This window comes from Acinonyx jubatus, chromosome B4, assembly GCF_027475565.1.
Source record: "Acinonyx jubatus isolate Ajub_Pintada_27869175 chromosome B4, VMU_Ajub_asm_v1.0, whole genome shotgun sequence".
Lineage (NCBI taxonomy): Eukaryota > Metazoa > Chordata > Mammalia > Carnivora > Felidae > Acinonyx > Acinonyx jubatus.
Window position 1 is genome coordinate 127,688,892 of NC_069387.1, and position 22,156 is coordinate 127,711,047.

The window sequence follows — 22,156 nt, forward strand, 5'->3', positions numbered from 1 at the left end:
TAAAATTAGAGCGCTACTCATTTTGCCCTAGTAACCAAAAGGGCTCAAAGTTTTGTGATAGCTACAAACCATAAATACATGCCTGCACCAATGGCTTTAGAAGAGTAGTTTGCAATAAACATAATACTGGTATGAAAAAGCAGCTCCAATCCATTTACTTTAAGCTAAACTGAACACCAACTTTCCAAACTGCCTCCTTTCCAATACTATAAATGTGTTCTGCTAAGCACAGTAAAATAGCATCCCAATCCAAGCTCCACTACAATCAAGCTTGCTGTACAGAATTATCCAGAGTCTAAAATCATGCATCCAGGGGCACCTGGGTGGCTCAGTGGGTTGAGCGACTGACCTCAGCTCAGGTCATGATCTCACGGTCTGTGAGTTCGAGCCCAGCGTCAGGCTCTGTGCTGACAGCTCGGAGCCTGGAGCCTGCTTTGGATTCTGTGTCTCCCTCTCTCTCTGCCCCTCCCCCACTCGTGCTCCATCTCTGTCTCAGAAATAAATAAACCTTAAAAAATATTTTAATAAATAAATAAATAAATAAATAAATAAATAAATAAATAAATAAAACATGCATCCAACACAGTAAGCTCTAGTCACTATTTGAATTTAATTCAACTAGTTAACATTGAATTTTTAATTCCTCAGTCAACACTAGCCACATTTCAAGGGCTCAAGAACCACATGAGGCTAGTGGACAGAACAGATAAAAAACATTTCCATTGTCACAGAAAGTTCTATTGGACAGAGCTGTTCTAGAACATGGTAACTAGGAAGCAAAAGGTCTTCCAAGTACCCAAATACCAAGATGTTCATGTACTTTCATCAGCAGGCAGGGAAACTCCACCAGGCCTTCTCTCAGAATCTATTTATTTTTATTTTAGAAATACATTTCTGTCCTGGTTACCTGGCTACTTGCCCACTGAAAATTTAAAAGGCAAATTAGGAAAAAGGAACTAGGAAGCAGTAAGGACCGAGTACCAGGGGAAAGGGGAACATTATGTTAGAGGCAGCCACATCAGGAACCAGAGAGACCAAGAGAAAAAAAATCTAAAAAGCAGGTAAGGTATTAAAATGCATACAGATGTCAAAATGGGGCCATAGAGTAAGGCCAAACCAGTAAATGTTCCTGAAATACCATCCTTTCAGTCATAAACTATAATTGATGTTGACAACTGTGTTAAAACCATTAACAAAGTGTCTACTATTATACTATGAAAAAGAAATAAATTATATAGTTATATAATACACTTTGCAAGGATTTATTTCCAAAATAACGAAATCTTAAACATCTTGGTTTTTAGAGAAGGGAAAATCCTCTGAGCGAGCTGGAATACACCACCACCAAAAATAACTCATTCCTAAAATATTCTGTATGGTCAAATTTTCAATTCAGTTCAACCAACATGAACGAATGTTCAGTTAAATCAATATGAACAAATGTTGTTTACAGAGCAGGGACAGATACGAGAAAAAGACAAGATCCTTCTGTTCAAGGAATTATGGTTCCTCCATACAAAAGAACACTATATAGCTTTGGCAGGGGGTAGAGAAAGTTCTTGGAATACTCTACTATATATTTTTAAGTGATAAAAGAAACGTTCAGAATAATGTATAGCACATTATCATGAGGGGGAGGGTGCGATGAGGAAATATACACAAAATGGTAAAATGCCTATTGTCTCAAGGCGAAAGGCACTGGGAGGGCTCAAAACCAGAATCGGAAAGCAACTTTTCACTATACGACTGTTTTGTACCTTATGAATATTAAGCCATATACATGTACTGTCACCTAAGTTTGTTGTTTTTTTTAAAGTAAGTTCTCTATCCCCAAGAAACCTATAATCTAGTGGCTTACCCAGGCTTCAAAAAACTGAAGGGCTAAAACACTAAAAAAAAAAAAAAAAAAAAAAAAATTTTTTTTAAAAAAGGGCACCTGAGTGGCTCAGTCGGTTAAGTATCCGACTTCAGCTCAGGTTATGATCTCACGGTTCGTGGGTTCGAGCCACATGTCAGGCTCACAGCCTGGAGCCTGCTTTGGATTCTGTGTCTCCCTCTCTCTGTCTCTGCCCCTCCCCTGCTCACGCTCTGTCTCTCAAAAATAAATAAGCATTAAAAAAAAATTTTTTTTAAACTGAAGGCCTAGACAACTTGTATTTAACTAGTTAACTTATATTTAACTAGTTAACTAGGGCACTTTAACATATTTTATTCTTACTAAAAAGCTTACTCTCTACTATTTGAAATCTCAATTAGTGAATTGATTTCAAAAAACTCAAAGTTGAACTGTTACAGAAAGTGCAACGATCCTTACCATGACCTCATATTAACTTTTGAAAAAAAAAAATGCTTGCATTAAAGATGTACACTTTTCAAGAATAAAAACATCTTACTAGATAATCCAGCAAAGATTGGTTGAAAACCTCCCAGGAAAGCTACAGAATGGTCTTCTGTACCACATGGGAGGCAAGGTCAGGTCACTTTGATAGTCCCTGAGGGGAGAATGCTGGTGACTTCCCAATATTTTTTCTTTCATTCTACCTTAGTAACAAAACTTGGTTTTCATTCTAGGACATTACCCTACACACCTTACAAAACGAAACAAAACAAAAAAACTGTATCTCCCAACCTCCCTTGCAGTAAGGTGCAGCCATAAGACTTAAGTTCTAGCCAATGAAATATTAGTAGAAATGTTATAGGAGACTTCCTGAAAGTCTTCTTAAGCAGGGGAGGAATCATGGGTGGAGCTGTAGCAACCATCTGGGCCACATCCTACAGACAGAAAAGCAAAGAACAGTAAGGATCCTGGGTCTGTGATAACCATGGAGAACCACATCAGCTCTGGACTACCTACTTTCAGACTTCTTTTTCCTGAAACACAATAAAAACTCACTCTCGTTTTAGCCGCTTGGTGGGGGAAGAGGGAGGTTCTATTGTATGCAGCTGAATTTAATCCTAAGTGAGCCTTTCCATAGTAAATTATTTTACTGTAATTTACAAACCTAAATGATAGAAATTTGATACGACAGAAACCAAAATGATAGAAATACAGTATGAGCGTAGCAGCTCCTGAATTCCAATATAAAGAAAGTCAAGTGTGTGTGTGTGTATACATATATATATGTGTGTGTATATATATACTATATATATGTGTATATATACATATATATACTATACTATATATATATATATACACACACATATATACTACATACATATATATATACACCTTCATTTTCACCACGTGAAAAAAGCAGGTAATAATGCCTACATCACAGGGATGCTGTCAGACTCAAATAAAACAGACTGTGCTAACTAGTCTGTAAACAGAGCGTTATATTCATCATTACTATTGCAATTACCACTACACTAGCTGACTGGTTAAGTGTCAGTCACAAAACAAAAAGTATATGAAAGCAATTAAAACAGAAACCTGGGTTTCAAGCCCAAGGAACTCTGTGACCCTGTCAAACCTCCTTCACTAACTTTCTTATCTCTTTTACTTTGCAGAAAATACTAGATCAGCAACCTCAGTTTCCTTTTCTAAAGTGGGGGGGGGGGGTGTGGAAGGAGTTGAGTGGTTATAAGGGGAAAAAAGAGTAACGGTGGTAAAAGGTTGAAAGCAGTTAGGGAATATGACACATTTGAAATATATAACCCTGTTTTAGCGTTTCACAAACTGTCCGGAGGTAGTCCAGCCATTTTTAAAATGATGCTAGCAATGGTTTACTTCTACAATTTATTCACTCAAAAGAAAAGACTAAATACATGCATACAGCTTCTACAGAGTATGTAGCAACTTATCATTAAAGGTGGGATGCAGTATGAGAGAAGGGGAGGTGCCCTGATACAAAAAAGGATTTTTTTTTTTTTTTTAAAACCTGTGCACTCAGGCACAGGCAGTATATTTAAAACAAAAATGGCTTCATCTTTTCCGTTTTTACACTTAAGAATGATTTAACTTCTCCAAAATGTGTCTTGAAGTCTGAAAAAAAGCAAATGAATTCACTTGTTGAAGCCATCAACGCGCCCGTGAAACCGCTTCTGGGGGCTACTTTAATCCACGGAGACACTGTATGGGAGTCATGTCGCACTGCGTTGTTCAATTCATTCTGTTTTGAAAAGTATTCCATGGTCATGTAACTCCGAGACACGTGCTTGAAGCGATTTTACTCTTTGCCAGACTTCCGCTTTTCAGAATCTTCTAAGAGGAGACCGAAATTAAGAGATGCTTTTTACTAAGTTTCAAAGATACCCACGGGCAGCAAACGAGCCATCCAGGGGTGTCAGAGATGAGGCGACAGGCAGACAGATGCCAAGAATCTGCGGCACATTTTAAAGGGCTACAGTCAGGATAACAGGAGTGTGAGAGACAAAGTCAGACATCTTGAAGGTTTTTGTTCCCAGAAGGGCTACCAGAGGCACTGCCCTTTTATGTACCCTTCTCCGTGAATGGCCATATCCAAGCAGCTTTAATTAAGCAGCATGGTCTCTGGGGAATTGGAACTATTCTACCTTTCCTGTTTGAGACACTTCTTTTTTAATGGCTGTTTGTGAGTCTGATGTATGACTGAGGGCTTGCTGGTCTTCTGAGCCAGCAGGAAGAATAAAAACACCGAAACAACACGATCTCCTGAGAAGGTAATCTGTCTAATGCTAGAGTGAACCAGACCATTCCATCCCAGATCTAAGCGATGTCTTCCATATCAAAGTTCTCCCAAAAGGTAGTACATCCCAAGCCCTATAAACTTATTTTCAGGCCATGACTATGCTGTTAATAACATACATGAGTTCAGTGGGACTTACTTTAATCATTTCTGAAACACAGTTTATTTTTAGTAAATATAAAAGTCCCCCACATGGGAAGCTACAACCATGCCAAAAATTTTCTATGAGGAGATAAAGTCCTATTTATAGACCTATCAGTTGCTCCTTGCTTAGGCTGTAACATAGTTTCCACTTTAAGCCTGATATGACCTCCCCTGACTTCTCTCCTCTCTAATGTTCTTTTCATCCTGAAGTTTCTCACATTTATCTTCACCTCCACAGGGCACTTAAGTTAAGCTACCATGGGGTTGGGGGGAGGGGGAAGGGAGAAGGAAAGAATCTCCTCTCCCTAAGCCTTCTCCCAGTGGAGGGGTTTAGGTGGGTTTCAGGAACCTAAAACGAGGAAGAAAGGAGTTCTTCATCCGGTGAGCTGTTTGCGAGAGAACCTAACAAATACTTAGTCCACAAGAACACTGCCACACAAGCGAGCCACGCTCCTGACAAGTGGGCCCACAGAGGTCTTCATCCGTGTATGACTTGGCTTCAAGTTTTCCATCTTTTACAAAGCCAGCAAGAATAAATGTCAAGGTTTCCAATATGGAGGATGTTGTACCACAGCTAACCAGGGAACCAAACGATAAATGTAAGAGATTTATTAACTTTCTCCTAAAGACTGTCTCCTTCAGGGCCCAAGCTGCTGTTGATGTTGTTTCACATCAGCTGCCTGCATCTACACATCCCCACTTAAAATGCTAACTGCCGGACCTCCATCAACGATTTCAGAAGGGTAAGCGCCTTACCCTCATGCAGTGAGCCATGTTCATGGTCTCCTTTCCCTAGCAGTGGCAGGAGCCATACCCCCTCTCACCCTGCCCCTGCCCCTGCCCCACCCCACACCCTGGACGAGACTGTAAATAAACCCTGTCTTTACTGCTCTGGCAAACCCTCACCCCTTTGATCTCTGAACCCCAGTAAAATCTGTTGTCCCTGGTTCACTTTTTTTTTTTTTTTACAACCTTAAGTATATAACTGCCTTTTGTTAATTTTATGTCTATGGGTCTCATATCCTGAACGAGACCGCAAGTTCGATTATGAGCTCCTCAAGGGCAAAAGCCGTGTCTTATTCATCTCAGGATCATCCGCGTCATGCCAGGCGGCTGGCACAGAACAGGCACACGGTACTCATTGCTGAAATATTTGTTAGGCTGATCCGGATGGCAGGGGCCACGGAGTAAAGTATACTTCTCTTATGTGAACCTCACTGCACACAACTTAGGAAGGGCCAACCTGACTGCAGTGGCACTGGATCGCAAGCAATTCCTGAAAGGAGGGAGAAGAACACGGCCATGAAGGTGACACCCAGGCACCTCCCACTGGGGGATCTCATCCCCATTCGCACGCGTTCAAAGACATGGTGAACACAGGATACACCGAATGACAGGGCAAATGACAGTATTTCCTCACTCCAAGGAAATTCAACCTGCTTTTTCCATCTACCTGTTTATCACTCATCTTCTCATGCCCACCTCTTCCTGCCCCCCCACCAATTCACAGTGAAATCCCCAACTCTCCAGGATCTCCAGGAAAAAGCTCATGATTTAGCATTTTCACTTATAACAACAACGGATGGATTTAAATTTCAGTAAAAATAACTCAAAATAAACATCAGTTAAAAATTCCCTGATTGTAAAAGTTGGCAAAGGCCAAGAAATGCTCCTCTTAAAAAGCCGTTTTCCACTCTGACCTTTATCACGTAAAATGGTACTTCCCTTTTTAACAGAAGACATACAGATTTTCTGGGGTGAGCTGAGGCGTGGACATGGATGATTAAATGAACTCTCAAGCTCATTTTTCGGAGGCAGCCTGATACTAAAGAAAGAACTTGGGTTTGTAAGTAGAATCAAATTGCCAAATCACCACTCAGGAGCTATGACCTTGAGCAAGGACTCTAACCTAACCTCTCTCAACCTCTATTTCTTCATCTGTAAATGCAGGGCTATTCATTATGAAAATCAGAAATAACGTACATAAAACATCTAGTAGGTTAGTGCCTGGCTAAATAAATTACAATTGTTAATAGATGTGCTTATTGTCATTTTTTTTCTCAGCCCACAATAAAAGACAGAAAATGGAAAGGACTCCTTGACAAATCTGACATTTTAAGGCCACTGTTATAATTGCTTTTAAATTGGTACCAACAAAGGGGCGCCTGGGTGACTCAGTTGGTTGGGCAACTGACTTCGGCTCAGGTCATGATCTCGCAGTTTGTGAGTTCGAGCCCCGCGTCAAGCTCTGTGCTGATGACTCAGAGCCTGGAGCCTAGTTGGGGTTCTGTGTCTCCCCCTCTCTCTACCCCTCCCCTGCTCACGCTGTGTTCTCTGTCTCTCAACAATAAATAAACGTTAAAAAAAAATTAAATTCGTACCAACATAACATCAGTAAGAACTCACCTAAAGAGAGCTATTTTCTCTGTGAATTTCAAAGTAAAATCTGCAGGAAGAGAAACACAAAGTGTTCCGTTGGGCAAGATGACCCTATTAGAGCCCATGACTAGGGGAATTTATAGGTGGTATCATGAAAAACAAAGCTCTTCACGGGGGGGAGCTTCCAACAAGGGAGGATAGATGTCAGGGATTCCGGGTAGGGGTAAACCCAATACTGCAGTATCTATGTCATAGAAAAGCTTCGAGTAAAGGAATTTGCTTTGTTTTGTTTTGTTTTAACTCTTCCAAATTCCACCCTCCCTTAAATCAGCCATACTGTACTTATCTGACAATAGCAAACAGGAAAGGAAATACCTGCCCTACATGAGGTAAGGGGGATGCTCAGAAAGTGGGAGATGATGGCCAGAAAGGATGAGAACGTTTCTATGTACGAAAGGGGAAAACTGATGGCTGAATCATCTTCTTCTGTGGCTTTCAGGAGATGGCAGGATCATCTAAGTCACTCACCTTCTCTAGAGACACGGCTGTGAACCGGAAGATAGCAGTGTTTGGTCTTCTACAGGGCAGGGCTAAAAGCCACTAAGGAGTTAAAGCTTCCAGAGCATGAGAATAAAAATGCTGGAAGGAATTCTCAGGCTTTTTTAGCCAGCCCAGTGGAACGGAAGAAAGCCTGGGCATTGGAGCCAGATGGGCCTTCCCAACTTTGACCTTGGGCAAGTCGGACAGCCTCCCTAACCTCCTCTCTTCTCTCTAAAATCGGATGAATGGCGTGTGCCCTGCAGAAGGCAAACTGTAGAAAGCAAACTGCTTCACAAGAAGCACGCAATACAGGTTGTTTGTCCTCAAACCTCAGGCTAGCCATATGCAAAACGCCGGCGGCTGGCATATGTCACAAATGTCCGTCCTCTCCCTTTCCTTTCCATCTAACTTAGCAGAAAGGGACTCAAGTCCAAGTAGGGAAAGGAACTTTCCCAAGGTTACACGGCTGGTTACTGGCAGAACTAAGGCTTAAAATCAGCTTTTGCAAGCTGGATGCATCGCACCTTGCCTCGTTAGGAACATTCCCATGGGGACACAGCAAGCTTGGCTTAACGTTAAATGGGCTCAGAGGGTCGACGTGAACTAGAGAACAAGCTAACTGCAAGGTCAGCAGCTCCCTATGGTTTAGACACCCAAGAGTTAAGCCCTCGGCCAGGGCCAAGGCTCCAGAGAGCCTGGGCTGGGCAGACTCCTATGGGAGGAGGCCAGAGAGGCACTGAAATCCACTCCTTGCTGTGATTGGTCGGCTCCCAAAGGGGTGGGGAAGAGGAAAGGGGGAGGAATGTCACCCGATCCCCACGGGGAAACGAGAGCGGGAGCATCTGCTCAGGTTTTCAACTAAATCTGTAAAATATTTCTGAACACTTGACCACCAAACTCAGAAGACTGTAACCTCTGACCTTCATGAACAAGAGAGCGCTTGTTCTTTAATGACCAGATTCCTAGTAATACAATCTAGAGGAGCGAGCAAATGCAAAGAGGCAGTTTAATATCACTCTGGCCCCAATTTGGGAAGGAACGCTTCTGCTCTAGGTGCTTGAAATCAACACCGCCACCATCCTGCCTGCCCCCTTGCCCTTACGGCGACAGGAACCAGCCTGTTGGCCTCTCTGCTACCATTTTTCTCAAAGTCTGCCATTCCGAAAACATGACAAGACTACACAACCTCATCCCTTCCCCTGAATTTCTCTCCATCCTCTTTAAGAGGAGGCCCTTCCTTTTTAAAAAGGGTATCTTATTGTGAGACGCAACCACTCAGTAATTATGTCAGCACACATGCGCAGGGCAGAGAGAAGGGAGGGTTGGGGGAGAGAGAAACCCAATACCTTGCCAAATCCATTGGGAAGTCTGCCCAAGTTATTAATCCAGGACGGGGCCACTTAACTGAATTGGTTGAGGCAATGCCCTTCAATCCTGGCTGCGTTCTTTCCCCCAGGGGAGAGCACAGGAAGGGCCTATCTCCTCAAAATCTTATGACCCTGACAAGTCTTGATTCCACAGAAACTTCTCTCCCATTTCAAGGCAATACACAAAATACTTCAGCTCTGAGCAGAGAATCAGAGAGCCAACCCCTATCCCCAATATGCTATGGGGACTCCACAGGACTGGTCACTGAAAAGCCAATGAAAACCGCATTCCCTGTGTCGTTACCTACAGCCACAACTCAACAACTCAATTTTAAGTCCCAGTAACTGACATGGGGGACGGGGACGTGCACCAAAGTAAAATCAAAGAGAAAGCCTCCTACTGAAGGATGGAAACGGGGGGCCCTTGAAGTCAGTCCAGGGACAAACGTGAGCCTGCCTCATTGAGGCCGCAGGAACCAGGCCAAGGCCCATCCAAAATAACCCAGAATGGCTGGGCAGACCCATCCCTCAGGAACTGCGTAGACTAGTAATGACCTGACCCAAAGGGTGAAGATTCCTCAACCTGGAGCCAAAGCAAATCAGCTTCAGGAAGTTGCAGAGGCTCCTTATGTCTCCCCTTTGTTTCTGCTCTACAATCCCAAAGCTAAACTTAATCCAAACTATGCTACGAATGCCCTTTGCTAGCACAGAGGTCTCATTTATAAATCCCAGGGAACAGAAGTGACTCAGCCCTCTTTTACAGGAATGTTCAGCAAATTAACTACTCAAGGAGGTTCTGCGTGGTTATTAAAAACACAGGCTTCAGTGTCAGGCAGGCCTGCGTTTAAATACCTGTTCCACTACTTTCCAGCTCTGTGGAACTCTCCTAAATCTCTCCAAAGCTCGGTTTCTTTATCTGTCAAATATGGCTTCCACACCTACCTCAAAGGGAAGGCTGCTGAGAATGATGGGGAACTGAGGGGTGTGTGTGTGTGTGTGTGTGTGTGTGTGTGTGCATGTACTTAGCACAGGAAGCATTCAATAAACAGTAGCTGTCACTATGAATTATTCTCGAGGACTATAACACAACTTGTCTGAAGAAAAAACACCGCCAGCTGACAAGTGTATTAGCATCCCTGCACCTTACCCCTCAGATCGGAGACTGGTAAACAGCAGGAAAAAGCCAAGGATTACTTCATGACCATCTACTGAGCAATGTGCTGGGTGCCAGGGGAAGAGAGTGAGTGAAGGCCACAACCTCTCCCCGCGAAGGAGTTCACGCTGTGGGGAGGACAGGACCAGGATGGAAAGGACGTGATGAGGAGAAAGGGCAGGACCGCCCGGCTTGTGTTCCGCCGTGAAAGGGTTGCTTTTGAGTCTGATCCCAGCAGTGAGGGTCACGTTGAAGAAATCTATTGGGACCATGGAGGCTGGCGGGGCGCTGGAAAACGGGGTGCATTCTGGAGCTCTGTGTGCCAAGAGTGAGGGGACGGGGAGTGGGGCCATGTGCTGGGGGAGAAGTATCGTGGTCTTTTCTCTTCACACTACACCAGGAACGAATTGCATCGAGCGTGGAGCAGCCATGAGCACACAATTTCAGACAGGCACTGCAAGATCACTGCTTGTAGCGCTGATGCAGCGGCACGTACATTTTTTAGCAAAGAGGCACGGGGCGCTCGAAGAATGACACTCTTTTAATCGAAAACATGAATTCTCACTGAAAACCAAGCACTGGGGAAGGCCAGAAGGGGCTGGGTTCCATCAGCCAGTGGCACCAAACCTAGAAACCAGTGCTCTGGCTCCCTCCCCGCTTACAAATTTTCATCCTCACGAGCCCAGTCTGTCAACTGGCACACGCACACCTCAAAGCCCGCGTTGCTGATGGACTGGAGCAGGGCTAGGCCACTCCTTAGTCACGACAGCACACGTCCATCAGGAGACAGAGCACACTTGGGGAAAAGCACTGAACTGGCAACGAAGGCTCCAGCCCAGAGACCCAGCTCTGCCACTAGCAAGAGCTCTAAGAACATACGACTACAGCTTTGGGTAACCCTCCGACCTAGACTCGGTTTTCCCATCCACAGAACCAGGGCGATGGGACGACATCCAGCCCTCACATTCAAGGGGGCCCCGAGGGTCAAGCAGATGCCCCCCACCCCGCATTCCTGTCTCGGCATTGTGGCAGACGTGCCACCGAAGAGCCGGGACACTGCGACACGCGATTACAATTCGTTCTCTCAACTAGACTGAAAGTTCAGGCCCAGCAGAAAGTCAGCCACAACCGTTCTGGAACACAAACTAGAAGGTGTGGGGACTTGCAGTCCTGGTCCAGATTGTTCATTTTATGAAGGTCAGGACTCTCTGTTCCTTGGACATTAAACCAGGAAAGAGAGCAAAAGAAAGCAACGGGGCAACCGTCAAGTCACCTGGCACCTGGAAGGGCACATCGTTTGCTTGCAAGAGGAGCCCTCCAAACGGGACGCTCAGAAGGACAAACAGGAAGGGGCAGCTGCTAGTATTTCTGGCCAACAGATCAGGGCCTGAAAGATGGGTGTTCTCTCTACTGAACAACTCGTATGGTCAGAAATAATCTTGTTGCCAGCACGCAACAAACCGGCAGCTCTTCAGAGAGGGCTCTCTGGGGACCCAGGGCTGCGGCAACCAAGGGAAATGTACCCAGATCAGATCAGCGACGGCCGCTCCGGTTCCACGGGAGGTATTGTGGGGAACAGCGGCACCGGCCAACACACAGGATTTACACAATGAGCTCCCTGAATGCCGCACGTGTCCAGGTCAGACGAGCTGCTGCTCTGCCACGAACAACCCGGGAGGCAGATGCCACGCATCTGGGTGCATCAGGGTGGTTTTTCGCGGCAGTTGCCCATTCTCTCCATTTTAAATCCGGAGGAAGAAGTCTTATTTTTTGTCCCCTCCTCTTTACCTTTCCCTTCCCAACATAAACACGCGAAGAAGATGTAGTCTGTCCACACAATGGAATATTACTTAACAACAGAAAAGAACGAGGTACTGATGCATGCCACATCGTGGAGGAACCCTGGAAACATGCCAAGGGAAAGAAGCCAGACACAATCGGATCACATTATATGGGATCCATTTTATATGGAACATCCAGAAAAGGCACATCTGTAGAGACAGACAGTAGAGACGAGTGGTTGCCTAGGGCTGGGGGAGGGCGGGGGGCGGTAAGGGGGATAGAGGGATTGGGACACGATGGCTTAGGGGTACACAGTTTCTTTTCGGAGTGATGACAGTGCTCTAAGATTGACCTCGGTGATGGCTGTGTTACTCTGTGAACGTAACTATGATGCCACCGAACTGCACACTTGAAATGGATGAACTGCATAGTATCAAATTATATGCAATAAAGCTGTTCTCAAACGCCTCAAAAGAATCACCACCTCCTTTAGGAAGGGAACCGTAACGAGGGAGGTTTAACTCTCTGGCCGCCCCTTGTTTCCAAACGCCAGCCCTGGAGCCTTCCTATCAACTGCTCCTTTTGCACAGGCTGACGCCTTTCCCAAGGTAACTGGGCTCGATGGCAGCTCTGCTTGGGGTCTTAAAGTCCACTCCCGCTCTGTCTGGACTTTAGCGTCCTGCCTTCCACATCTAGCTTCCCTGTCCCTGAAAAGGTAGTAAACCTCCCCCACCCCTCCCAGCACACACCGCATACCGCACCCCCCCCACCCCCCCACCCCCGCAGGGGCAGCCGTGGCTCACGAATGACCTGTAACACCACGAAAAGGAATGAAGATAAATGATAACGTGGAAGCACAGGTTTGGGAATTGCAACAAATCTGGGCTCCGATCACAGTGTGTGACCACGTGACTCTGCCTCACTCTCAGTTTCCACTTCTGCAAAATGGAGAAACACTACCAAATGCATTTAATGCACGCGGTGGTGATAAAAGTTAAATGGGAAAATCTAAGTAAATGATTCATATGATGCCTGGCTCACAGAAGGTACTCAATAAATAATAACTGTTATTTATAGAAGTCTTATGCCCAGTTTTTTCATGCTGTCCTCCAGCAGGTCAGCCTCTCTATCAAAAAGGTGGCAAAAAAGGCAGGCCTTTGGTGCCATCAAATTGTTTCTCATCTTTCTCACTTTTCTAACCCATCTCACGCACAGATCCCTAGTCCATTCCTAATCCTTCTGAATTTTTTACTTCAATTTTTTTTCCCTTTTTTTTGGACTCACTTTAACTTCAAACCTCAGGCTCAGTATTGCCCCTTCAGCTCTATGCTCTCTCCTCAGCCATAATTTGTATTTACTGCCTTCCTTGTAATATGGTAAGCCACTCGCAGCACAGCACCCGGTATCCCACTCCTCCTAAAAGCCTAACTACCACAGCATCAAAACAACTTCAGATGAACCTTCAGAAAAAATTAGGGTGGAAACTTATAATGGAACCCTAGGCAGCCATGAAAAATGTTGCTATAAAAATAGCTAATGGCAGGGTTGCCTGGGTGGCTCAGTCAGTTAAGCATCCAATGCTTGATTTCGCCTCAGGTCATGATCTCACAGTTCATGAGTTCGAGCCCCGTGTCAGGCTCCATGTTGATCGTACAGAACCTGCTTAGGATTCTCTCTCTCTCTCTGCCCCCTACCCCCCAAAATAAATAAATAAACTTAAAAAATAGCTACTGGCATGAAAAGATATTTACAATAGAGTGGGAAGGAGCTGGAAGCATCCTACAAAGTCTGTACAGCATGATGACATTTTGTAAGGAAGTTTACAATGTGTGTAGATGCAAATACAGCTGCACAGAAACCAGAGTAGACCAACAAACAATGAAAAGATAAACTTACATACATTAAGACGATTTTTATCTTATTCTTTTGGCCTACTGGATCTTCTCAATTTTCCTTGACGAATGTATATTACTTTTAAGAAAAATATTTTAGGATTTTTTTTTTTTAATGAATTTAAACAACACAGTGTCTCTTCACTGTTTTCTTTGCAGACACGGTAGCATGGCTCTGGTCAGACCAGGACTCACATCCCTAATCTACCACTTATTGTATATACGAAACCTTTAGCCTTGGTGTTCTCATGTGGAAAATGGCGATGATGAAGAACACTCTAGCAGTCTTCAGGAAGTCTCAGGCCGTGGTTCTCAGCTTAAGCGTGCATCAGAGACACCTGGAGAGCCTGTTGAACCAGAAGGCTGGGTCCCCTCCCCAGACTTTCCACTTTGGTAGGTCTGAGGGAGGGGGCAGACCACGAATCTGAGGAAGTTCCCAGGTGATGCTGATGCTGCTGGTCTGGAAAACCACAGGACAAAGTCTCCTTTCAATATGCCACACAGATCCTGAGTGCTCCTTCAGGACTACCTGTTCCCCAGAGATTGAATTACATCAGAACCTGAGACTGCACATCCACCCAAAAGCCCACACTTTTACAACTTGAGTGAATTCACTCCAAGACATGGAAGGAACTGGTTTTCCACTTAAGGCGAAAACAAATAATAATTATTATGACTGCATGTAAAATACCTGACTTTAGCACGGGACAAACGACTGAGACTGTGGGCACGGATAAAACACGCTGCGAGAAACAGACGCACAGTGAGTCCACTGCACACTGCCCCGTGCCTGCCTGGGGAGCAGAGCAGAGCCTAGCCTGGGTCACAAAGCACTTGCTTTGCTCTGGGTGCCCTCTGTTGACAAAAACAGACATAGCCACTTGCTCTGCTGCTCTGTCCCTTTTTTCCTCCCACCCCAGGAGAGCCAAGAGTCCTTCAAGTGTGACTCAGGTTCGGAGGGGAAAAGGTTTCCAGTTATGAACTTTTTCCTAAGCCCCTACATGGTCAGGATATTCTTCTTCCGATGTCCCCAGTCCCCCTCACTTTGCATTTGCAGCTTATCTCCAAACAGGTTAACTAGCTCAGGATGGCAGGACAGGAAGTGATGGTAATGTAGGTGGAATTTAAATCACGGTTGCCTTTCACTTCAGAAATGGCTAGCATTAGCACAGCGGAAATAAACTGCTTTGGTAAATACTCCCTGATACAATGTGAAACCCCGCACAATGTGTAATAATTTTAAATATATATATACTGGCTGTTGAAGTTTCTAGACATGAAAACTGTCTAGTAGCACCTTCCAGACAACTAAAAGTAGAATGAGGGGCGCCTGGGTGGCTCAGTCAGTTAAGCATCCAACTTCGGCTCAGGGCATGATCTCACGGTCCGTGGGTTCGAGCCCCACTTCGGGCTCTGTGCGGACAGCTCAGAGCCTGGAACCTGCTTCGGATTCTGTGTCTCCCTCTCTCTCTCCCCCTCGCCCCCTCACGTTATGTCTCTCTCAAAAATAAATAAACATTAAAAAAAAAAAAGGTAGAATCAGAGCATGTCAGAGTAGGCCAAGAGCTCAGATATTATGGTCTCCAATTTCCTCATTTATACGGGGAAACTGAAGGCCCAAAGAAGTAAAGTGACATAGCCAAAGTCAAAGTTAGTGAAAAGCCAGTTTCCTGATTTCCTCATGACTCATGGTCTTCCCACTGTACTATGGTCTTTATTCAGAAACTTTTTCACGCAGGCATTACCAATAGGACGACAGCTGCTTAATTTTAGCCACGTGGTAGAGGATAAAGAAAGTAGTGAGCATGGAACAATTCCTGACAGGAGTGGGAGAGGAAAAAAATCCTACCTTTTTCGACTGCAAAATTAAGCCTGTTCTGGTATCAATACTTCCTTACTAGCAATCAGTTTTAAATGAAAGTATTCCGCTGGGTCAAAAACTGCACTTACCATCAACAAGCAGTTGTCTAAATAAGGAGTCGGCAAGCTATGGCCCATGGGCCAAATCCAGCCTGTCACTCGTTTTTGTATAACCCGCATACAGACCATGACTTACGCGGTCTTTACATTTTTTAAATGGCGGGGGACAAACAAATCAGAAGCAGCGTATTTCAGGACGTGGAAATTACATGAAATTCAGAGCCCACAAATAAAGTTTTATTAGAACACAGCCCCATTCGCTCATTTACATGCTATCTATGGCTGCACACAGCGACAGCAACAGAGCTGAATGGCTGCAACAGGGGCCCCAAAACCCACAACATTTGCTCTCGGATCCTTCGCAAAACCTGTGTGTCCACCCTTGTTCTGAAGTACTGATGAATGTCGTCACTGGGTCGAGGATGAAGGCCTGCGCTGTCAGTTCCTGGGGGCCCGGCCTCAGGGACGAGCTTCCCACCCCCTCTGGCAGGCGCCCCACACAGGGTGAGTGCTGATACTCCCCGACAGCTAGAGCTCCCCTCCAGAGACGCCGAGGGGGCCCCGGGCCAGGCTCCAGCATGGTTTTTAGTTAATATTTGTCAGCAATCCTACCCATGTTACACATGAGGACCCAAGCCTGAGAGAGATGAAACGGCAGGCACAAACTAAAACTGTGAGGCCAGATCTGCCGGACGCTAAGGTTCTTTGATTATTCCCCAGTGGTTTTCAAACGGGTTCCAGCCAGCCGAGGGGCCTCCGGGTCAGAGGAAGCCCAGAGGGCGGGGCTCCACGTCCTCCAAATCTTCTAGGAGGACCACGCCACTTACATTTTTCCCATATTGTGTCCACATACTTCAGATGAAAAAGACTTTGCGGCTACAAAGTTTAGTCTGAAGGTCAGCGCACCTCTTCCAAACAAAAACTATGCTCTTCTCTCTCCGCCACTTATTACCACCTTTGGCAAATCTCTCACAACACCGGGCACCTTAATTCCCTCATCTGCCAATGGAGATTAAGATCCGGCCTCCTCCCCCCACCCCCATCCCCACACGTCCAAGATCAAATGAAAATGGACAGGAAAGTGATCTGTAAAGGATACAGGACTATAGAAATATAATACAAATTATCACCCCCTCAGTATAGGGCTGGGGAGGGGAACCAGTAGGGAAATAATACCATTTCTACTGACGAAAGAAAAATCAAACATGCAAGTAAAATGTGAAAAACAACAACAAAAACCCCCAAGCATTCAATGAAAAGTAAATAAGGAAAAGACATGTTCTCAGTGGAAATAACATAAACTTTTCAATCTAACACATTTAGGTTTAAAACCCAACTTTCCTCATTATCAGCTACAAAGCCTTGGACAATGACTTAAATCTCTTTGAGCCTTGGTTTCTTCACCTGCAAATGGGAGGAAAAAAATAAAACTTGCTAAATGCTTCATACAGGGCTTGACACATAGTCAAAGTTCGATTCATGCTAGCTCTCTCTTCCTGGGAACCCTCACTTGTTACTCTAAAATTAAGACACACCTGCTAGAATGAATGCATGGGCTCCCCATACCAGGAAGGAAATAACAGAATTCAGGAACTCAAAGCATCTTTAGCTTAGATGATTCTGTGATCCACCTGATACCACAAAGCTTCGAGAGGACAGGCTGAAAGTACTCTAAGGAACAATGAAAAATCCTAAGAATAAAAAATACACAAAGTTCTACTAATTCAATAAGGATGTTTATTGAGTGGTTTAAGAGCTCTGTATGGCTCCACAAAACGGCAGATTTACATTTAAGATCCACTTGACCAAAACCATTAAACTTGTAAGAGGCACTCTCCTGCTGAAGATCAGATATCTACCTTCTTGAGTATTAATTTTTTATATAGCTCTGGCAAGGCAAAGGTAAAAAGCCTAATGAAAGCCCGAACAAAGTTTTTTTTTAATCTTCCACAGAAAAAAGTCCCAACAGAATAGTCTCTATAGTTCAAGAAGGCGAAAGTTTACTGTTTAATTTATCCCTTTCCCAAATTCCTACTGAATACTTATTTTGAGCAAAATATTTGAGAATATCAAGAAGTAAGACAGGGGTGCCTGGGTGACTCAGTTAAGCGGGCAGCTCTTGATCTCAGCTCAGGTCATGATCTCAACAGTTAACGGGATCAAATCCCGCACCAGGCTCTGCACTGACAGCACAGAGCCTCTTTCTCTCTTTCTCTGGGATTCTCTTTCTCTCTCTCTCTCTCTCTCTCTCTCTGGCCCTCCCCTGCTCACTTGCTTGCTCGCTCTCTCTCTCGCTCTCTCAAAATAAATAAACAATTTAAAAAAAAAAGTGCTCTTCCCATAAGTGGCCTGAGGTGATCTCTGAAAATAGTTTGCTATTCACTTGACCCAGAAAACTCGACAAAATCATGCAAATTAAGAGGTGCAAATCTCCGTGTTCACTTTAAGAACACACATGAAGCTACCCAGGCCATCAAGGGTGTGCATATCCGAAAAGCCACCAAATACCTGAAAGACGTCACTTCGCAGAAGCAATACGTGCCATTCTGTCGCTACAGTGGTGGAGTTGGTAGGTGTGCCCAAGGCCAAACAGTGGGGCTGGACACAAGGTCGGTGGCCCAAAAAGACTGCTGAATTTGTATTGCACCTGCTTAAAAATGCAGAGAGTAATGCTGAACGTAAGGGTTTAGATGCAGAGTCTCTGGTCATTGAGCACATCCAGGTGAACGAAGTCCCCAAGATGAGGCAGAGAACTTGTAGGGCTCATGGTTGGATTAATCCGCCATACATGAGCTCTCCCTGCCACATTGAGATGATCCTTACAGAAAAAGAGCAGAGTGGTCCTAAACCAGAAGAGGAAGTTGCACAGAAGAAAAAGATATCCCAGAAGAAACAGAAGGGGAAAAGGGGGGTAAATTCTGCATAAAATAAATGCAAATAAAAGTAAGTAAATAAGTAAATAAATAAACGAATAATTTTTTAAAAAAGAAGTATGACAGGATCCTTATTCTGACAGAACATTATGGGTCATCATAAAATAATAGGCAGTGATAAAATGCTATTACAAAGTGGAAATAACGTGCCTTGGGAGCTCAGAGGACATTAAGAATCTGTTCCCAAATAAGTGCATCATGTAAGACTTAAAGGAGGAGACAGCCTTTGAAGTGGGACTTAAATAGTGGTAAAGGGATGCATCTGGGTGGCTCAGTAGGTTTAGCGTCCAACTCTTGATTTCGGTTCAGGTCATGATCCCAGAGTCGTGGGATCAAGCCCTGAACTGGGCTCTGCACTGAGCATGGAGCCTGCTTAAGATTCTCTTTCCCTCCCTCTCCCTCTCTCTCTCTCTCTCTCTCTCTTAATCTCTCTCTCAGGGCACCTGGGTGGCTCAGTCAGTTAAGCATCCACCTACTGACTTTGGCTCAGGTCACGATCTCACCTTCGTGAGTTCAAGCCCCCCACTGGACTCTGTGCTGATGGCACAGAGCCTGCTTGGGATTCTGTCTCCCTCTCTCTCTGCCCCTCCCCCCTTGCTATCTCTCTCTCAAAATAAATAAAAATAAATTAAAAAAAAAAATTCTCGGGGCGCCTGGGTGGCTCAGTCGGTTGAGCGGCCGACTTCGGCTCAGGTCATGATCTCACGGTCCATGAGTTCGAGCCCCGCGTCGGGCTCTGTGCTGACAGCTCAGAGCCTGGAGCCTGTTTCAGATTCTGTGTCTCCCTCTCTCTGTCCCTCCCCCGTTCATGCTCTGTCTCTCTCTGTCTCAAAAATAAATAAACGTTAAAAAAAAAATTAAAAAAAAAAATAATAAATAAAAAAAATAAAATAAAAATTCTCTTTCTCCCTCTGCCCCTCTCTCCAACTCACACATGTGTGCACTCGCTCTCTTATAAAAATAATTTTTTTAACTTAAAAAATTAAAAAATAAAGGGTGGCAAAAGGTGGTATTTCAACACATTAAATGCCATAAGTAAAGAAATTGGAATTCAAACCCACATCTGATTTCAAAGCTACACTACCCCATCCCGTAGTGTGGCTAAAACACAGAGTACCTTACCCAACATAGAAAGAAAAAGACTGGGGCCCAATCACGGTATTCACTTAACAGTATCCCCTGAAGAGTTCTCAACAGATAAAAGCTAAACAGAATAATGCTACCCAGTGAGATGAGAGCTGTGCCTTTGTTTAAGTGTATGATTACCCAGAATTTACTGAAATTTTCTGGTGGCACAAAATTTTCTAACACAAAGATCTTAATTCCCCCGCCTTTCTAAATCAACCCTAAATCAGCTCAGCATAATGGCATAAGCTGATGCTATCAAGAAAATAAAAATATTTAATCTATAACTGAAATACATAACCATACTGGCCACCAACTATGGGGGCTTTTGCTTTACTTAAATGTTTCTAGTTGGTTTCATTCTAAACCATCTGCCACGGTTGTCTGTTGAAGAACGAAGGGTTGAGGAGCTCTACCATGTTTCTTCTTTTTTTTTTTTTTTTAAATTTTTTCAAGTGTTTTATTTATTTTTGAGACAGAGACAGAGCATGAGCAGGGGAGGGGCAGAGAGAGAGGGAGACACAGAATCCAAAGCAGGCTCCAGGCTCTGAGCTGTCAGCACAGAGCCTGACGCGGGCCTTGAACTCACGAACCGTGAGATCATGACCTGAGCCGAAGTCGGTTGCCTAACCGACTGACCCACCCAGGCACCCCAATGTTTCTTAAAAGTAACTCACAAAACGGTAGCCAACTCTGGCTGTGAGACTATCTGCTGCTTATGCTTACTAACTACTTGGCTGCTCTAAACAACCCTAAAGAGACGAATTACCTGATTTTGAAAACCACTAACAAAGGAATTTATAAATAGTTCCAGTGATTCATAATCCTTCATTCTTTTTGAAGGCCATATTAAACTTCTCATTACAACACAGATCAATTGCCTACATGCAAAGTATTAGGCCAATCTACTGGAAAGCCAAGCAGATAAGTTGTAATCCCTCCATCAGCAAAATAATAAGGATCTGGGTCAAGAGATCCAAACTGTTCTGACAGCCTAAAATCACGGCAAGCTCAAAATGAGTCCAAATAGGCAAACCATGACTGCCAGGATGTGACAAAGAAACCATGTACAGAAGAGGGGTGAGAAGACAAGCCAGCCATCATTTCCCCGCTCCCTGCTCACATCACTCATCCATCCACAGATCCAGAGCAGTATGGCTGGACTCAGAGGTAGGAAGTTACGTGATGAAAAGTCCCACTATTTCCACAAGGAAGCAGGACATGCCAACAACCACAAAACCAGACCCAGCAGAGCCCAGGGATGAGAAAAGACTTTCTAGCCTACGTGGAAAACAGAAGGTATAGGCAGTGAAACATCACATCAACCAATAAGTCGCTCTTGACCTAGGAAATTTTTAAAAATGTAATGCTTACAAAAGTAAGTACTCCCCTCCTCACTTCCACTGATGAGGACACTGAGCCTCGGAGAAGTTAAATACTTTGCTCAGTCTTCACCAAACTTCCCAAACTCCCTTGATTCGAAACTTACAGAAATGCTCAGGCAGATGGCGTGTTCGAGGAGCTCAAATGATTAGAGGCGATAAGAAAAGGTTTCATACGTCCCAGTTAAATTATGACCAGGGATCTTGAAGGATACTTAGGAGTCTGCTGGGAACAGGAGAAATATTGCAAGTAAAAGGCACTAGGAAGAAATAAATACCCAGGACCGAGATGTGAAGGACTCTGAAGAGCCATGCAGCATGGAAGAGATATGTGCGAGGGGCAAAGAGCGAGCACAATGGCTGTAGAGAGCCGTGGACGTCGGCGCAGTCTGGCCAGATTCCATTCCAGTCATGACGGTCTGAGAACGGACCCCCTCTTTCTACTGATGCCGCCAAGATCCATAATGAGTTAGGTAAACAAACTTATGCAGGCTTCACTCCCCTCACACAGGCGTATTATTCTTGGAAGTAAGGTAAAGCTATGTTCCTGAGGTAGAAATTTCAAATCTACAGCCAGAATTCATTTTACATGGTGAATTAAAAAAAAAAAAAAAAAGAGAGAGAGAAAGACTTAAATCAGAGACTGTAAGAACTAAATATTCCCTTATAAAAGCTTCCCTAAGGCCTCCTTCCCATAAAACTAATGAGAAAAATGATTTAATGACCCTATTACATGCCAGGAAATGTATGTATGTTATCTCTGATCCTGCAACAACCTTTCACAGTAGATACCAGTCCTATATTATAGATGAAGAAACTGAGGCTCACAGAAGGAAAAAAACCTGCCCAAAGTCACGGAGCCTGCAATGGCA

General features: G+C 44.3%; 1 protein-coding gene across 22 annotated transcripts in view; it reads right to left on the reverse strand.

The window, feature by feature from the left end:
• The window catches only part of RBFOX2 (RNA binding fox-1 homolog 2), a 285,934-nt gene that overhangs the window by 163,386 nt on the left and 100,392 nt on the right, over positions 1–22,156 (reverse strand). Inside the window, exon 1 of one of the 22 annotated variants that reach the window (XM_053226743.1) lies at positions 7,719–11,938. The exons of the other annotated variants lie outside the window; for them this stretch is intronic. The gene's annotated coding sequence lies outside the window, so the exon portion shown is untranslated. Of the gene's footprint in view, positions 1–7,718; positions 11,939–22,156 lie in introns of those variants that run through there. 22 annotated transcript variants of the gene reach the window in all.